Source organism: Hyperolius riggenbachi, chromosome 10 (genome assembly GCF_040937935.1).
Source record: "Hyperolius riggenbachi isolate aHypRig1 chromosome 10, aHypRig1.pri, whole genome shotgun sequence".
Taxonomy (NCBI): Eukaryota; Metazoa; Chordata; class Amphibia; order Anura; family Hyperoliidae; genus Hyperolius; species Hyperolius riggenbachi.
Window position 1 is genome coordinate 80,811,515 of NC_090655.1, and position 14,754 is coordinate 80,826,268.

Genomic DNA, 14,754 nt, shown 5'->3' on the forward strand with positions numbered 1-14,754 from the left:
TCAGTGTGGGTTGATTGGTGGAGGGAGAGGTCAGTGTGGGTGGGTGAGGAAGAAGTTACTGTGGGTGCTGGGGGAAGAGGTCAGTGTGGGTGTGTGGATGAAGGAGAAGTTACTGTGGGTGCTGGGGGGGGGGGGGAGGAGGGGTCAGTGAGGGTGATTGGGGGGGGGGATCAGTGTGGGTGCTGCTTTGGGGGATGCATATTCTCACCTGCTCCCAAATTCCTGTCAGGGCTGCCTCTCCAAAGTGTTCCAGATTGGGGGGCGGAGCTTCTCGGCGCCGGGGGCGGAGCTTTCGGCGCCGGGGGCGTGGCTTCTTGCAGCCTTCTTTGCTGTATGTAAAAAAGGCATGGGGGGGGGGGATGTGCCAGAGCCCCTCCCCTCTGCACGTGAGGAGCCGCATCTGAACCTCCAGTGCCGACTGCCGACAACCCCGGGGTCACGTGACAGCCTCTGTGCTTCTTCAATCACACTACACTGCTCATAGCTCCCCATCACCGCCCCCTGGAGGCCCCAAATAACATTACACGTGTCTGCCAGAGACCCCTCGTCCACCCCCCAGCAGCGATCTCCCCTCTCTGCCCCCTCTCACCATCGCAATCTGCCCCCGAACAGCTGTCTCCCCGCCGCTAGCGCTGTGACCGCCAGGGGGCGCCCATGGATCGGGGGATTTCCACATGAAAGCGGCGGCATTCCTCCGGGATTCCTGTTCGGTTCTTGGGTGGGGAGTCCGGAGATGTAGATATGTGGGTGGTCCCGGGTTTTGGGGTCGCCGATCGCCTGAAATCCCCGCGAAGAGGCGGGAGAAGAAGCACAAGTGTGGCGCAGCGGCGCGCGGGGTCTGTGTCTGTTCTCAACGTGGTCCGCTCTGTGGCTTTAAAAGGAAGCTCCGGTGCGGGAGCGAGGCATTCGTCTGGAGACCACCGAGCCGAGCAGCGCTGATCGCAGCTCCGATGCCGCAAACCGAAGAAGGAATGTTTGAGTAATTAATTATTTAAACAACAATCATAGTCACATAAGAATTTCAATACAGCAATTATGGTAATGAAAGATAGATATAGATATATATATATATATATATATATATATATATATATATATATATATATAGGTAGCCAGAGAAAAAGTAATGTAAGCAGATATACCAAATGATATCAGAAATGATGGCTATATATACCTGTCAAATAGCTAACAAAAGATCGCAGAGTGGCGTGCGTGTGTGTGTGTGCGTGTGTGTGTGTATCAGTGTGAATTATGAAAAGAAGTAAATATAATCAAATCCCTAGTACAGAATACATTATCAATTACATGCAAATAGTCCTGACATGCTGTAAATTGTCTTTCCAAATGAAAACTTGACCTATCAGTTACAGCTGTTTTTTTCCCCACCTGATGACCTCACAATACTCAGCTGGGTACAAATAAAGGATGCTGGGATTACCTAATGACCTCACAATACTCAGATGGGTATAGAGGATGCTGGGATTACCTAATGACCTCACAGTACTCAGCTGGTTATACATAGAGGATGCATATAGGAGGAATAAGTATATGGAATAGAGAACATACAGGCTAGGTGAACACTTAGCAGAAACGCTAACGTTGCAGAACAAACGCTGCGTTTTTGTCGCTAATGGAAGCCGATGAGCCGCAGGAAAAAATGCATATAAAAACGCATATGTGTTTACAAACATGCATTTTTAAAATGCATGTTTTTTGCATAATATTAAAAAACGCACATAATGAAAGTCAATGGGAACGCAATGGTATGCAATTTTTATGTTTGCGTTTTACATGCGTTTTTATTTTAAAAAGTTGTTTTTTGATGCATTTCCGCTTCCTAGGGATTAGCATAAAACGCAATTGAAAAGGGCATACAAAACGCATATGGGTTTTGTATATGCGAAACACATGCATAAAAACGCACACAAACACGTGAAAAACGCATCTGCAAGGGAAAACCGCAAACGTACTAAAAACACACAAAAAAACCCCACACATGACAGAAAAGGCAACCTTTCACGCTCTGTTATGTGTGCACCCAGCCCCAGTCAGTTTTAAAGGAAAGGTTCAGGCTGGGGATTAAAAAAATAAAAATAAATTTCCACTTACCTGGGGCTTCCTCCAGCCCGTGGCAGGCCGTAGGTGCCCTCGCCGCCGCTCCGCAGGCTCCCGGTGGTCTCTGGTGCCCGACCCGACCTGGCCAGGCCGGCTGCCAGGTCGGGCTCTTCTGCGCTCCATTTCCTGGGACTTCTGCGTCCCATGCCGGCGCGCTGACGTCATCGGACGTCCGCCGGGCTGTACTGCGCATGCGCAGAACTACTGCGCATGCGCAGTACAGCCCGGCGGACGTCCGATGACGTCAGCGCGCCGGCGTGGGACGCAGAAGTCCCAGGAAATGGAGCGCAGAAGAGCCCGACCTGGCAGCCGGCCTGGTCGGGTCGGGCACTGGAGACCACCGGGAGCCTGCGGAGCGGCGGCGAGGGCACCTCCTGCCTGCCACGGGCTGGAGGAAGCCCCAGGTAAGTGGAAATTTATTTTTATTTTTTTAATCCCCTCCCTGAACCTTCCCTTTAAGCACTGAGTATGAGCTGAGTGTAAAGGTGGCCATACACTTATAGATTTGCAGCAATAGCAATAGATTTGCAAATCGCAATAGACTTCAATGGGGATGCGAACTTTGAAAACAAGAAACATTTATGCTGCCCAAAAAAGTGACGGAAAAGATGTTTCAAGGGGTCTAACACCTGGAGGGGGGCATGGATGGGTGAGATAGACACCTAAAGCCCAGGGGAAAAATCTGGATTTGACGCAAAGCAGCGTTTTAACCACCTTAGCGGTATGGACGAGCTCAGCTCGTCCATTACCGCCAGAGGGTGCCGCTCAGGCCCTGCTGGGCCGATTTACATGAAATAAAGAGCAGCACACGCAGCCGGCACTTTGCCAGCCGCGTGTGCTGCCCGATCGCCGCCGCTCTGCGGCGATCCGCCGCGAGCAGCGGCGAAAGAGGGTCCCCCCAGCCGCCTGAGCCCTGCGCAGCCGGAACAAATAGTTCCGGCCAGCGCTAAGGGCTGGATCGGAGGCGGCAGACGTCAGGACGTCGGCTGACGTCCATGACGTCACTCCGCTCGTCGCTATGGCGACGATCTAAGCAAAACAAGGAAGGCCGCTCATTGCGGCCTTCCTTGTTTATTCCGGGCGCCGGAGGCGATCAGAAGAACGCCTCCGGAGCGCCATCTAGTGGGCTTTCATGCAGCCAACTTTCAGTTGGCTGCATGAAATATTTTTTTTTTTATTTAAAAAAAACCCTCATGCAGCTGCCCTGGCGATCTTAATAGAACGCCAGGGTGGTTAAGGGCAGAAATCACATTGAATGCTAAATTGCAGGCCTAAAGTGCTCTCAAACATCTTGCATGTGTATAAATCAATCAGGGAGTGTTATTAGAGTACTGCTTCACACTGACACACCAAACTCACTGTGTAACGCACCGCAAACAGCTGTTTGCGTAGTGACGGCCGTGCTGGACTGGTGCGCACCATGGCGTGAGTGCAGGCCATGGCGGTGTTTAAGCCCATACGGTCGCCGGGCTGTGGTAGCTCAATGATAGAACAACAGTGACTGTCCAGCTGATCAAATTGGTCTGTCCACAATGGAGCAACGACCTTATTATCTTCTTGTATGTAGGTAGGCATAGGTAGGAGTCCCAGTACAGGTAGGTAGGTGTCCCAGTATAGGTAGGTAGGTAGAAATAGGTATGTGCCCCAGTAGTTAGCTAGGCATAGGTAGGAGTCGCAGTATAGGTAGGTAGGCATACGAGGTGTCCCAGTATAGGTAGATAGGCATAGGTAGGTGTCCCAGTATAGGTAGGTAGGTGCCCCAGTAGTTAGCTAGGCATAGGTAGGAGTCCCAGTATAGGTAGGTAGGTGTCCCAGTATAGGTAGGCATAGGTAGGTGTCCCAGTATAGGTAGATAGGCATAGGTAGGTGCCCCAGTAGTTATCTAAGCATAGGTAGGTGTCCCAGTATAGGTAGATAGGCATAGCTAGGTGCCCCAGTAGTTAGCTAGGCATAGGTAGGAATCCCAGTATAGGTGGGTAGGCATAGGTAGGTGTCCCAGTAGTTAGCTAGGCATAGGTAGGAGTCCCAGTGTAGGTAGGTAGGCATAGGTAGGAGTCCCGGTATAGGTAGGTAGGCATAGGTAGGTGTCCCGGTATAGGTAGGTAGGCATAGGTAGGTGCCCTAGTATAGGTAGGTTGGTAGGCATAGGTAGGTGTCCCCATATAGGCAAGTAGGTGCCCCAGTAGTTAGGTAGGTGTCCCAGTATAGATAGTTAGGCAGGGCCTGGCTGGCACAGTAATAGCAATTACCAAGGTCCAGGTGCAACAGATAGGGCTGTATAATGCAGTGTCAGTGGGCAACACACACAAAAAAAAACACAGCAGGAGAACATTAGCTCTCAAAAGAGCTTTTGAGGGGTGCTATTTTAGCAATAACAATCAGCCAGGAGCAAGTTAACAAGCCTACAAGAGCCTAACTAATCTTTCACTATGAGAGTCTGCCAGCAGCTGTCCCTTCACTAATTACTGCAGGTACACGAATGAGTGTAATGGCCAGTGCTGCCTGCCTTTTATAAGGGGGAGAGTGGCTCCAGGAGAGAGTGTAGCCTAATTGGCTACAATGTGCCTGCTGACTGTGATGTAGAGGGTCAAAGTTGACCATAATGGTGCACTATTGGGCGAACTGAACTTCCACAAAAGTTCGCCTTTGCTGGCAAACGCGAACCACCGAAAGTTCGCCTGGAACAGTTTGCCGGCGAACCGTTCGGGCCATCTCTACTACCTATCTTACCTATATTGCAGGTACCTACCAATCTAACCTATACTGGGGTCAGCTTCCTATCTAACCTATATTGCTGGTACCTACCTATCTAACCTAACTGGGTGCAGCTACCTATCTAACCTATATTGCAGGTACCTACCAGTCTGAAGAAACCAGACGCCGGGTGAAACGCGTCACGTGAGGCTGCGATCATGTGACGGATCGCTGTGTACGGCCTCGCTCTCTCCCCCCGGCATCCTAGTTCCTGCTTCAAAACGCCCAAAACGGCAGAAGTAGCCGGTGCACATAAACGGACGGCGGCAGACGAGTGGCACGCTAGGGAACCTGGCATATGGATGTTGCTAATGCCGGAAGTACCCACCATTATAGCGTAATACGCTTATACAAAAGGACAGGTGAGTCCCGGCGAGTGCCGGTCTGCTTAGAAAATATGCTGGGTATGTTCTGCATATAAAAAGTGGAGCTAAAGTAAGAGGCTGAAGTCTATTCATCATATGCTATCCATGACATATGGCACATGACCCGGATACCTATAGAGAACATCACAAGGATTAATAGCATCCTGAGTTTACATAAAGGGGGCCCCCAAACAAATACGCTATTGGTAACTGTTGTTTATGCTTGAATAATTTGAGTGCACTCCAAATTCATCTAGCGCTAGGCCTAACATCCTCTATGGGAACTGCAGCCATTTTTATGGTTTTAAATGGGGGAGGAGGGAGTTTGTTCACACTATGCTTTCGGAATACAAAAATATTTTTGATACGTTGTAACCTATACTGGGGGCACCTACCTTTCTAACCTGTACTAGAGGTACCTACCTATCTAACCTGTACTGGAGGTACCTACCTATCTAACCTGCACTGAGGGCACCTACCTATCTAGCCTTTACTGGGGGCAGCTACCTATCTTACCTATACTGGGGGCACCAACCTATCTAGCCTATACTGCGGGCACCTACCTATCTAGCCTATACTGTGGGCACCTACCTATCTAGCCTATACTGGCGGCACCTACCTAGCTAGCCTATACTGGGGGCAACTATTCTGGCTACCTATATTGGAGCCACCCACCTAGCTAACCTGTACTGGGGGCACCTACCTATCTAACCTATAGCGGCGACACCTGCCTATCTAACCTATGCCGGGACAACTATACTGCATACCTATACTGGAGGCACATACCTGGCTAACCTATACTGTAGGGACCTATAGCTGGATACCTATACTGGGGCACCTATGCCTGGCTACCTATACTGGGGGGACTTATAGCTGGCTACCTATACTGAGTGCAACTAGACCTTGCTAACCTATACTGCGGGCACCTATACCTGGCTCCACGTGGAGGGGGGGCACTTTTCACACCCCCGCCCTGGGTGTATTTTTGCCTAGAAACTGCCCTGGTCAGGATTACCTGATGACCTCACAATACTCAGCTGGGTATAGAGAGGATGCTGGGAGCCTCTGGCACACGCCCTCTTAGGTGGTGCTTTTCACTGCTGTTCTACTATGGATGCACATTGGGGAAGAGGACGGAAAGGAAAGCAGATCCTGGCCACTCTGCAGTACTGGAGGCCGGGTTTTGGATTCTGCAGAGAATACATCCTGTAAGACAGTCCTGCAGCTCTACAAATGGGAGAGGTACCCAAGTGTCATTTCTCACCATTTGACTGACCGAGCGTGACTATATACCGCCCTGAAACATGGTCACACTTGATAGTAATCTGGTGTTAGAATTTATAGGCTGACAGGGTGGCAACAATTCTCCAGTTCATGCAACAGCTATGAATTGCTGCTATGAATTATTACTCTGTGCTAGTATATGGTCCTTAAAATTCATCACACTTGATAGATACATTTTCCAACAAGCATACACACTCCAACTTAGGCCACTCCCACATCAGCCTCTGGCCAAGTTGTGCTCCTCACTAGGAAACCTAAAACCACATCACCTCTTGGTATACATGTTGTTTACTACCCCATCCCCCCAATTCCCATAGATTGTAAGCTCACAAGGACAAGGCTCTCTCAACATGTTGTGTCTTGAAATGTGTTATACGTTTTATTCATCATGTAACATTTGTCACTGTAATTACTTTTTTTACCAAGTCTGAATTTTGAGCCAGTGCGTTTATATTTGGGATATACATTTTTCTGTATTACAATACACCCCATGTTTTTACTTACTTTGTATCGTGCACAGTCATTTGTTGGTGCTTGGAGTGCTTTTGGTGGGGAGTGTTTCTGCTCTTTGCTGATAAGCGGTATTCAGCAAAGCAATGTGGTAAATCCTTGCAGTGCCTGCGGTGTGCATATGACGCAAAGGTACACTGCGTGCAACATTGCGGTGGCAGTTACAATGCCATTCACATTCTCTGGAATGAGACTCGAAAAACGCAATCACTGCAGCATGGAGCCACAATTGCTTGGTAAAAATGCAATCACACTCCATAGGCGATTGTGGTTTGCCTTTTGCGATCCCAATGTTGAACCAGGCCTAAGGTGGACCAACTGGATCCCAATTATTTATCAGGTGGTCGTCGTGTTTCCAGACTTTACACTTGAAGGTGTAAGAGTGTTACCCATGATGACCATCTATCCCCCTTATCCCTCTTCAAAACTGCCATCCCCTATACCTCTCTTACTCCCTTACCCCAACCTGCCCTAAGAGTCTACCTTGCCATGGTGGGCCGGCTTACAATCCTATTGGCCAAAATGCGATTTACTTTTAGCCAATTGGATTAGCCAGAGTACTCTGCCCAAAAAAAAAATATATAATAAACCATCTTAGAGGGAGATCAACTTATTAGAGGCCTTTTGTATTAGGCACGTTACGATTCAAAAATTGTATCGTGCCCATTTTGCCAATAGCAACAGCACGGCGATGAACATGTAAATTGCATTGCCGGGTTTTTGTTAGTGCAATTGGTATTTTCCAGAATTACGATTGTTGGCCTGCATCATTTTTGTTTTATTTGCGCTTCTATGCTTTGTAACTTTTTGGTGAGGATTGGTATGGCTGTGTGGAGGAGGAGGCCATAAGTAGAAATTGAGGGTATATTTAAATCATTTTAAATATGCCCCTGAGTTCTACACTGCAGGTTGCAACAATTTGTAATCCCTAATCAAATTCTCTCTAGGGCCAGTTCACACTTGGTGTGCTTTTGTTGGGGCGCGTTTTTGCTCTTTGCTACATATGCACACCGCAGGCACTGCAAGGATTTACCACAGTGCTTTGTTGAATACTGGCTATCAGCAAAGGTGCACTGCATGCAACATGTTGGTGGCAGTTAGAATGCAATTCTCATTCTCTGGAATGAGACTCGAAAAATGCAATCACTGCAACATGGAGCCACATTTGCTTGGTAAAATAGCAATCACATTCCATAGGCGATTGTAATTTGCCTTTTGCGATCCCAGTGTTGAACATGGCAAGAAGAAAGCCATTGTTAACAGAAAAGCATAAGAAGTCCCATATGCAAATTGCCACAAGCCATGTGGGGGACACATGTGGAAGAAGTTGCTCTGGTCAGATGAGACCAAAACGAAACATTTTGGTCAAAATGCAAAACACTATGTGTGGCGGAAAACTAACACTGCACATCACTCTGAACACACCATCCCCACTGCCAAATATGGTGGTGGCAGTACCATGATCTGGGGGTGCTTCTCTTCAGCAGGGACATGGAAGCTGGTCAGTGTTGATGGGAAGATGGATGGAGCCAAATACAGGGCAATCTTGGAAGAAAACCTCTTGGAGTCTGCAAAAGACTTGAGACTGGGGCGGAGGTTCCCCTTCCAGCAGGAAGGGCTGCTGAATAATTACGCACACCCCACTTTGCAGTTATTTATTTGTAAAAAAATGTTTGGAATCATGTACTGTATGATTTTTGTTCCACTTCTCACGTGTACACCACTTTGTGTTTTCACGTGGAATTCCAATAAAATTGATTCATGTTTGTGGCAGTAATATGACAAAACGTGGAAAACTTCAAGGGGGCCAAATACTTTTGCAAACCACTGTATATGCACACACAAGTGTGTGTACCCCGGGTGGGCATAGAGTTAATTATGCGCATAGATCTTCCTGATGGTATATTGCCAATGTGTAAAATAGGGGATAAATCTGATTATCTTTCTCCTGCTGTATGTTGGCAGAGAGAGGAGAAAGATTGTCTCCTATGCTGCGGGTGTGGGGTGGGTAATATAAGGGGGGGTGGGTAATACAGGGGGGGGTGGGTAATATAAGGGGGGGTGGGTGGGTATTTGGGTTCACAGAGGGGAAGGATCTGGGAGGGGGGCCGGGCTGGACTAGTATTGTAGTATAGAGGAGCGTGGGGTCATATAGAGTGTATTTATATCATCACCTTGACCAGGCGCCTCTTAACCCTACCGAACCTAGTATTACAAATGTGCAGCTGTCACACACACAGGTACCTTGAACAGGTATGCAGTGACTAGTATTACAAATGTGCAGCTGTCACACACACAGGTACCATGAACAGGTATGCAGTGACTGCTATATATAACACTGCGTGCTGCTGTCACTCAGGTGCAGTAAACATGAACAGTTATGCAGTGACTGGTATTACAAATATGCAGCTGTCCCACACAGGTGCAGTGAAAAGGTAGTCACTGAATGTGCTGGGCCTTGCACAGTATAGCAATTAGGGTTGCAACGGTATGAAATTCCACGGTATGAAAACCGTCAAAAAAATACCACGGTATACGGTATTGTACAATTATTTGGACCTGGTGCTCGCAGGATAGGTAGCCAGGGACAGGTGTAGTCAGTAGTAGGTGCTCGGAGGATAGGTAGCCAGGGTTAGGTGTAGCTAGTAGTAGGTGCTCGCAGGATAGGTAGCCAGGGACAGGTGTAGTCAGTAGTAGGTGCTCGCAGGATAGGTAGCCAGGGTTAAGTGTAGCCAGTAGTAGGTGCTCGCAGCATAGGTAGCCAGAGATAGGTGTAGTCAGTAGTAGGTGCTCGCAGGATAGGTAGCCAGGGTTAGGTGTAGCCAGTAGTAGGTGCTCGCAGCATAGGTAGCCAGGGACAGGTGTAGTCAGTAGTAGGTGCTCGCAGGATAGGTAGCCAGGGTTAAGTGTAGCCAGTAGTAGGTGCTCGCAGCATAGGTAGCCAGGGACAGGTGTAGTCAGTAGTAGGTGCTCGCAGGATGGGTAGCCAGGGTTAGGTGTAGCCAGTAGTAGGTGCTCGCAGGATAGGTAGCCAGGGACAGGGTGTAGCCAGTAGTAGGTGCTTGCAGGATAGGTAGCCAGGGTTAAGTGTAGCCAGCAGTAGGTGCTCGCAGCATAGGTAGCCAGGGATGGGTGTAGTCAGTAGAAGGTGCTCGCAGCATAGGTAGCCAGAGATAGGTGTAGCCAGAAACAGGTGGCTGCAGCACAGAGAGCCGGGGGAGGGAGAGGGGACGCAGCAGCAGGGATAAATACTCACATGCCGGCAGCCAGGTCTTTCACCGATGTACGGGCTTTCATTGTACTTCATGTTCTTGCATCATCTTGTAATAGCACCCAGGGGGCGCTGTTTCAAGGAAATGTGATGCAAGAACAGGAAGTACAATGAAGCCCAGGTACATCGTGAAGGACGGAGCTGGCTTCTCGCAAGTGAGTATTTGTATCCCTGCCGCTATTCGTGGGCTCATCGCTGCGTCGCATCCCCGCCGCTACGTTGCCCCGCCCTCCCGGTCGCCCCACCCCCTAAAACCGATAAACCAGAGATTGTGCACGGTATGGTTACCGTGCACAATCATACCGCGATATATCTTAATACCGGTATATCGCGGCAACCCTAATAGCAATTACCAAGGGCTAGCTGTGACTGACAGGGCTGTACATGCAAGTGTCAGTGGGCCACACACACAAAAAAAAATCACATCAAAAGAACATTAGCTCTCAAAAGAGCTGTTTTGGGGTGCTTCTTAGCAATAAGTATCAGCAAGGAGCAAGCTAACAAGCCTAACAGCCTAACTAAGCTTTCCCTATGTCTACAGCAGATACCTCTCCCTTCTCTAATTACTGCAGCCACGCCGAGTGAAATAATGGCCGACGCAGCTGCCTTATATAAGGGGGGGGGGGGGCTCCAGGAAGGAGTGTAGCCTTATTGGCTGCCCTGTGTCTGCTGACTGTGATGTTGAGGGTCAAAGTTGAGCCTAATGATGTAGTATAGGGGGCGGGTCAAACTCGCATAAAGTTCACGGTTCGCCGCGAACGCGAACCACCCAAGTTTGCGTGAATAAGTTCGTGTTCTAACAGTTCGGGCCATCTCTAGTCTTGACTACGCAGAGTAAATTCGCAGAGCGCTTCCGGCCACGTGTTTAAGGAGGTGTGCTACCGAGCCAACGCCTGCTCACCACTGCCGCAACCACTGCCGGTTCATTTACCTTCATATTAACATTTTAAATTTAGTAATATATCAATTTAAAGAATGGGAATAAAGTTTAGAGTCAGTCAAACACATTTTTTAGTAAAGAAATATGTATATGTACATGGAAAGAGGGACAAAGTCCTAAAAGAGGGACAAATGAGGTAGACAGAGGGACCGAGGGACAGGGCTCCCAACTGTCCCTCCAAAAGAGGGACAGTTGCAGGGAAGTACTGGGACCTTTTGGCCTGGGGGAAAAACAAACTAGAGGCCCATTATCATGGCAGCCCCAGCCCAAATGACGTCACACACGCACCCCACGTCGTATATGCCAGTAGTCACGTGGAGCGCCAATGCGGAAATACAGCAAGGACACTCTAGGGACAGTGTGATGGGTAAAGTACAGGCACCGGGGGCACATAATACATTTTGAGGAACGGCCAGGGTTTACGTCATGTCTTAGATTCGTGGTTATCGCACGCCGTGATTATCGTACCTGACAACCACATTGGCCCAAAATTTCCCAACATATCAGATCGATACATTCAACCAATTTCCACCAACATTTTTTTTTTCCGATTTGATAATATCAAACAGTTGATCGTCTGTCAAGTCAACAGATGTATGGCCACTTTAATTCCCCAAGGCTCATTCCTCCCTCCCTCCCACACTTATGTCCTTCCTCTCACCAAAATCTCTACTAATCCCTCCCTCAAACAAGCCCCTCTTCCATCTCGGGTGTCCCCTCCTCCTTTACCAGACCACCATCTCCCTCAGTCAGGTAACATCTTTACTGACCTCCCTCCTGGCACCATGTTCCCTGCCTCGGTAATGCTAATTTCCAAAGTTTCAGTACCCCTCCTTCCATCACTTTTTTTCACTCCCCTCCTCCCCCCCAACATTCATGCCTTGCTTACCTGCTTTTTATTGCTGGTCAGTGTAGTGCATCTCTGCCTGCCCACGACCCACTTTACTATAGTATAAAACCCTACAGGCCACATCCATACTCAGTACTGACAGGTGGAAAAGTCATTATGATTCGATCATAGTGAAAGAATCTGTCAGTAACAATTGATTTATGTATGGCCAGCTTTAGGTTATGGTTTCTAATAACAAGAATATAAAGAGAAGACAAAGCAGGTCATTTTGGTGCACGGCGCTCAGCACCGGTTACCCAAACCAGGAGCCCCATAGCAGCAATAATAAGCTGCGCGGGGCACGAAAGGGTAATTCGGGGCTCAGGTGATCAGCGTACCCCAAATTACACCTCCTTCCGAGTTACAATGACTCAGAGGGGGAATAGTATTTAAGCTGCCTGGTGTTCTGATTCCCGTGGCCCGAACGTTTTTTTGTGCATAATTTTTTTTTTGATCATGTAGCTAGTCTAGCGCTAGCTACATGATTCCCCCCTCCCTGCTTCCTCCCTCCCACCCCTCCAATCACCGCCGCCGCGAAGACCCATCCGGAAATCCCGTTCTGAACGGGATTACCTTCAGGGCTTCCCCCGTCGCCATGGCGACGAACAGAGTGACGTCATCGACGTTGTGACGTCACAGGGAGTCCCGATCCACCCTTCAGCGCTGCCTGGCACTGATTGGCCAGGCAGCGTACGGGGTCTTGGGGGGGCGGGGCCTGTATCGCGGCGGATCGGCGGCGAGCGGGTAGGACACGCAGCAAGCAAAGTGCTTGCTGCGTGTTTTTTTAAAAAAAAAATATTCAAATCGGCCCAGCGGGGCCTGAGCGGTAACCTCCGGTGTCTCTGGACGAGCTCAGCTCGTCCAGAACGCTAGGGAGCAGCACCAGTGAGTTTAGTGGCAACAGGAAGAGCCGTCATTCAGCGCTCGGTGCCCAACTCACCCGCAGCGTACAAATACTAAGGGCTCAGATACACTATATGCACTTTTCTGAGCACTTTTAGCTTTTTTAAAAACACTCCCATTGATTTACATTAAAATCATGGTAAAATTGCAATCGCTGTAAAATCACTCAGAAATGCGCATATCAGGGGCGTAACTAGAATCCCCGGGCCCCCCTGCAAGAATTTTGATTCACAAAAGTGCTAACTGTTAGCACGCCCATTTTCGTGCAAAATCGTAATCGTTTGCACGTGGAAACGATAACGATTTTGCATGAAAAATTCACGTTTGCAAGCAAAAATTCACGATCGCGCGCAAACGGCCGTGCTAACAGTTAGCACTCTTTTGTGAATCAAGCCCTATCTGTATTGCAGTCCCACATCAGACAGAGACTACTTGCCTGTAATAGGACTCCTGTCCCTGCCAGTCTCACACGCAAGTCAGAAAGCAGCCCTCTTGGAGTCTAGGGACTGTCAAAAACTTTTCAACTTGTTTAACACCTTATCCACACATGCAGTCATAACAATGGGGAGAGACCAGACAGATTTTTGACCATGGACCCTCCAGGCAAGTTCTGCATCATGCTGTGTATATTTACCAGCTTGCCTGGCCTCTAATTGCACTTTTATCAGCTAGTCTCTATGGTGGGTACATACAAGCAACAAATGTAGCTGGTCGCTAGCACAAGGGAGCATGTGCGCGACAGATCGGCGCCAGGTCCCTTCGCATACACATGGCGGAAGAGGGATTAGTGATGCGACAGAAGCTGTCGCTGACGTTCCTCCCCCCCCACCCCCCTGCCGAAAGCTCCGTGTATTGCCTATGGGTTGCTGTCACTAGTCCGCATACACACGCGGACTAGCGGCAAAGTTGCGGCGGCGCCAATCGCCCGGCGACAGCTCTGAGTAGCGACGGTTCGGGGCGCGCGCACCATACACACGGGCGACCTGTCACCACAACACGTGGGGAGCTATGCTATTCTCTATCTATTTTAAACTTCAAATCCATGGTGAATCTATCATTCTGAGTGAAGGTGGATATGGTGTGGCAAGAGGGAGGCCAGCAGGAGGGATGCCAGCTGCAGGCCCATAGAAGCTTTATATAGACCCTGTAATTAAGGTCTATGGATTTCTGGTAAATGTATCTATGATCTTAGTGGTGTTTTTGGTGGAGGATCTCAAGAGTCAGACAGATCAGAAGGGCTGCCAGGCAACTGGTATTTAAAAAATAATAATATGGCATCCTCCATATTCTTCTCACTTCAGGTGTCCTTTTAAAGGGAAGGTTCACGCAGGAGCTAAAAAAAATAAAAATCCACATTCACTTACCTGGGGCTTCCTCCAGCCCGTGGTAGGCAGGACGTGCCCTCGCCACGGCTCCGCAGGCTCCCAGTCTTCTCCGGTGGCGCACCCAACCTGGCCTTGCCCGGTTGCCAGGTAGGGCTCTTCTGCGCTCCAAAATGCGCCTCACGGGGGCGCGCTGACGTCATCGGACGTCCTCCAGGCTGTACTAAGCAGGCGCAGACCTACTGCGCCTGCGCAGTACAGCCCAGAGGACGTCCAATGACATCAGCGCGCACCAGTGACACGCACATTGGAGCGCAGAAGAGCCCGACCTCGCAGCCGGGCCTGGCCAGGTTGGGTGCGCCACCGAAGACCGGGAGCCTGCGGAGCCGCTGCGAGGGCAT